Below are 5,467 nucleotides of genomic sequence, written 5' to 3' on the forward strand. Positions count from 1 at the left end.
TCCCAAGCAATCAACTTCGTTGAGGTAATTTTTTTTTCTTCTTTCATTTTCCTTCTTCTTCTTCTTCTGTTTTTCTTCTTCTTCTTCTTCAATCCTTCTTCTTCCTTCTTCCTCATACCAACTTAAGTTTTTTTTTCTATTTATTTTTGTTGAAGGTTGACAGAAGTTTTGATTGGTGTAGGTAATTTTTTTTTCTATTTCTTAATTTATTCTTTTTTCTTCAAGGATCTTTTTTCTTTCTTCTTCTTACTCTGTTATTTTTTTTTTACTTTGTGAAAGATTTAATTTTTGCAAGGCAATCGGTAGGATCTTCTTCTCCAAGGCAATCAACTTCGTCGAGGTAATTTCTTTTTTTCTTCTTCCGTATTCCTTCTTCTTCAATCCTTCTTCTTTCTTTTTCCTCATATCAACTTAAGTTTTTTTTGTTCTGTTTGTTGTTGTTGTGTTTGTTGTTGTTGTTCTGTTTTTTTTTACTTCGTGAAAGATTTAATTTTTGCAATGTGTTTCGTTTTGAAGAAAACACTGATGTTTTTATTTTTAGAAGGTATTTTTAACAAAATCTTGAACATGTTTTGTTGTTGTTGATGGTGTTGTTGTATTTATTTTTTTTATACTTGATACATCTATTATTGTGGGTTGAAGAAAAGGTTCAAGTTTTTGTTTTTAGAAAGTATTTTTGAACAAATAGAATGACTGAGGATGATGATGTTATTGTTGGTGGTCTTCTTTTCTTTTCTTTTTTCGTCTATTTGTGGTTTGTTGTTGAGATTTGTTTGTTGTTCTTCATTGTGTTATTTTTTTACTTCTTTTGTGGTCCTTCTTCTTTATAAAAGGTTATGTTTCTGTAGTTTTTTTTCTGTTAAATATGTTGTAGCAGTGGGTTAGTATTTATTGAAAGCTATGTTCAGATTTCTCTGTTATTTTTTATGGTGTTATTTATTTTTCTTTTAATTCTTATGTGTTCCTTCTTCTTTTTTTCATGAAAGGTTTATTTTTTTTTTTAGGTTTTTTGTGATGAAGATGGTGTCCTCTGGATTAGTACGTTTTAATAGTTGGTTAAAGTCAGTAGCTTGAGTTTTCTTTCTCCTCCTTCATGGTCTTCTTCTACTTTTGTTTCCTACTTCTTCTTTTTTCATTGTTTTGAAGAAAAGCCTAAACCTTTTGTTTTTTCATTGTTTTGAAGAAAAACCTAAACCTTTTGTTTTCATGAAGTATATTTACTATTTTTTGTTTTTAATATCATTATTGTGTGTTTAGTTGCTTTTTCGATGTCTATGGTTGTAGATTGAATAAAGGGTAAGATTTTTTGTAATGTGTATGGTTGTGGATTGAAGAAAAAGTATGACTGAAATGAAGATGTCTATGTTTCTGTCTTGATTTTTGTACATGTTTTTCTTGATGGTGTTGTTCTCTATGCTTCATGTCTCCCAATTCTGTCTTTACCATTTTACAATTTTACAACTATATCATATCTTGGTTTGGGTTTTATGTATTTTGCTTTCAAATGTTTGATCTTTGCAGAAAACCTTTTTTTTATGTCTCTTCAAGAAAAGGCGTTTCATTTATCTGTGTGCTTATTTTTTCTTTTTCTGTAGTCGTTTGAAATGCTGGGGAGATGGTGTTTGTTGTTAAAATAGCACATAGAAGGTACATGTTACGATTTATTGTTTCATTTGATGAATGTACTTTTCTTTCTATTTATTTAATTTATTAACTTTTTAGTTGCTTCTTGGTTGTTCTTCTTTTCTTCTTTCTGTTTGATGGATCTGATATTTCAAGTACTCATTATAGGACGGGGTCATCTAATGCAACAAATGGGGTAGCTATACCATCTGAGAAAAAGGTATTGTATTGTATTCGGTGAAGAGTGAAATAGTCATTATATTTGCACAAACATTTTTCAGGAAGATGAAGGATATTGCATATGATTTATATTATCAATTATGTCTTCGTAATGTATGACTTAAAATATCCATTATGTATCTTTATAATGTACTGCTTATTTTATTATCATTAGTACGGTGAGGGATATTGCAAATGAGTTTGAGCCCTGCTCAAAGCTCGAGGACCTAAATTTGGATGTTAGAAAGAAGTTCAAGGAGACATAGGAAATAATTCTCGCTGACAATTTTTTTCAGAGGTACAACACTGGTCCTTACTTTTTTAGTTTTTGAAATGTAGTATGGAAACTTTTTGTAAAATTGGTAGACAAGGCTTCAATTTTTTTTTCATGCTTGGAGAGAGTAGGAAAACTTTCTTCTACTTGCTGCCAAAATTTGTGCTAAACATTTATTTTTATTAATATTTACTTCAATAAAATATATTGGAATCAAAAAATACCACTTGAAGTAGAAAGGCCTCTTGGATATTGTTGTCTGCATTTGTGGCAAAAAGCTTACTTTTTAGATTACGTGGCTAGAACATTTCCTCATTTCAATGCATGTGTAACTCTTAAGGAAGGATTTGTTTGGGTTTGGGGTTTGGGAAGGAGATCAAATAAGAGAAGAGAGGTATAAATAAAGATCAATGGGCAATTATGCAGTATACTTGAAACTAAAAGTGTTGTGTTTTAAATGAGAATATTTCAAAACTGTGAATATTTACTATTTAATGAATATCCTACACCAATAATAAGAAATAAATAAAATGTGAAGCAGGTTAACGATGTCTATTTAAATCTTAGATAATTGCTATAGGGAGAGAGAATTTAGCATGGTAAACCATAGTGGATTTCATCCAGAAATGGGATTAAAATAAAAGGGTTGGCCATAAAATGCAACTAACTATTTTCTTTGAATAAATAAGCTGGAAATATGTGGTAGTTGAATGTGAGGCTTTTCAATTGATTTGGTCATATTTTCTCATGTTTTATGTGTATTGGATTAAAATAGTTTGAAACCACATGGTTTAATGAAACTTATAAACTAAGCTCTTATTCAGTATCTAGATTTATGCTGCTTCATATATGCAATTATACACGGTCAGAGTTTTATTTGTACTTTCTCAATTAATTATATTAAACAATTATATTTCTAGAGATATATTGAAATCTAATACACTTTTTAAATTTGTGAGGTTATAAGCATGTTGTGGTTAAACCAACTGTAGGTAGTGTTGATGATGTATTGGAAGATAATCCCATGGTGAGATTGAAGGTTTTTGTATATGAACTTCCAAGTAAGTATAATAAGAAAATTCTGCAAAAAGATCCAAGATGCCTCAACCATATGTTTGCAACTAAAATCTTTAATCACCGGTTTCTCTTATCTGGCCCTGTTGAAACTTTAATCTAGAAGAGGTTTTATACCCCTGTATACAATGACCACAAATGATAAGAAGTGCCATAAAGCTTATTTCTTCCAACTGACCTTATTGAAGGCTCACATAGGGGGCACATCACTTCTTTGTGGTTCCTCAAAATTTTGGGGCATGTTTTCATTACGAGGTACAAATTTTGTGCATTATTTTCAACATTCATTATTTATACCACTTTTATTATATATTTATATTAATTTGTATATGGAAGAGAAGGCAATTGAAAGAGGGGATTCTTTAACTGCTAAAGCGTGCTACATTGGTTCAAACCTTTGGACAGAGGAATCACATATGCCTGAAAGAGGGCTCAAATACCATTTCTCCATACTTTTCACCAAGAAAATCCACACCCACCTAATTCCTAATAAGACTCCTAGGTCATTTTTGTGTATTTTCGATGACTTTTATGATGTTGGCAATGACTCTGAAGGTGGTTATTATGCAAGGTAGGCCTTATTACAAGTTTAAACAAGAATGTCCGAGTGTGTAGCCTTTTATTTCTTCTATATCATAGCTGCATAAGAAATCTGATTTACATTTTCTTATAAAAGATGCAATGACTAGGGACTTTGATTCATATAACTATTGTAATTTGGACTAACTATAAACGGGCCATGTTGTGTAATCTTGCAGAGGTGCAAGAGTAGCAGTGTAGGAGAACTTTTAAGGACAGTCCTCTATTTGATGTCTCCACTAAGCATCCAACCACGTACTTTAAGGACATGCAGTAGCTGTGTTTTGCGTATACCCACTTGGATGGACCCGTTGGAGCCTAAGATTGGTAGAGGCTATGATATTTAGTTGCATACCTGTTATTATTGTAGATGACATTTGCTGATGCAATCCCATGAGAAAAGATAGAAGTATTTGTTGCTGAGGAGGAGGTTCCAAAGTTGAATACCATACTCACATCTATCTTACTAGAAGCCATATTTTAGATAGGAGTATTTGTTGCTGTTACCGTTTTCTTTTTTATTTTAGATAATAGTTTATTTTTATTTCAATATTAATAATATATATATATATATATATATATATATAATAATTTATTATTTCATATTTATTTTGATGTCACTATTTAATATTTAAATGACCACAATTAAAATTAGTTATTGAGATTTTATCCGCATAAGAATATTTAATTCAACTGCATGTTATCCTTATTATGTGAAGTTGAATTTTCCATTAAGTGTTAGGAAAAGTCTTCTACAGTTACAGATAAACATTGGTAGAAAAACTTATTTTGAAGATAGAGATGTCCATAGATAAAGACGTGGTGCAACTTATTGCATTATCAAGTATTTGATGGAGTGTAAGAATCTTCAACAAAGTCTTTTTTTTCAAATATTTCGTATTAAAGTTTAGTAAAACAGTTTTATGATTTAAATGTACTACGTTTTATATTTATATTTTTATTGTCCAACTTTGAGATATTTTAAATTTTATAAATTAATTATTAAAATATGTACTTTTGGCTTCTAATAAATGGAATCATACAACAGAATCTGGTACTGGATATATACTATGTAAGATATTATAAATTATGCATTTAATAGATAAAGCGTGATAATATAATATTTTGTTAAATTTTATTATAATATTTTATTAACTATACAGATTAGTGTTTTTCATAAAAATAAAACAGCCATAAATATATTACTTATTAAAATAACATAACGTAATTCTCTTTTAACCAGCGTAAACACAACGTTACTGTGTTTGTGTAAATAAATATGAAATTATATTAGTAGGTGATAATATTATAATATTATTAAGTTAATAAATAACCTAAAATTATATTTATTAAAAATAAAATGAAATATATCAAAACAGATGAAAGAATAACCATTAATAAATAAAGAAGTGGAGAAGAAGCAGAAATAGCTGATTTTATAAAATATTTGTAAAAATAACAGTCAATTTTTAAAAATTTAATAAATTATTATATTTAAAGGGTAAAATTAGTATTTTTAAAGGTGGACACAAAAAGGAGAATCCCCTTTATATATTGTTATAGATTATTAGTCTTAGCACTATTTGTATTAGAATATTATTTCAATTAATCATAGTAATAGTATTATTATTAATATTTGTAGTTTTAGTAAAGTTAATATTATTAATATTTTATTATTATTGTTATTGATATTATTAT

At 28.6% G+C, this 5,467-nt stretch overlaps 1 pseudogene; it reads left to right on the forward strand.

The window, feature by feature from the left end:
- The first annotated feature begins 1,615 nt into the window (after positions 1-1,615).
- On the forward strand, positions 1,616-4,253 carry LOC114171272 (annotated as a pseudogene).
- The last annotated feature ends 1,214 nt before the right edge of the window (positions 4,254-5,467 follow it).

The sequence above is a fragment of the Vigna unguiculata genome, unplaced genomic scaffold, assembly GCF_004118075.2.
Source record: "Vigna unguiculata cultivar IT97K-499-35 unplaced genomic scaffold, ASM411807v1 contig_166, whole genome shotgun sequence".
Taxonomy (NCBI): Eukaryota; Viridiplantae; Streptophyta; class Magnoliopsida; order Fabales; family Fabaceae; genus Vigna; species Vigna unguiculata.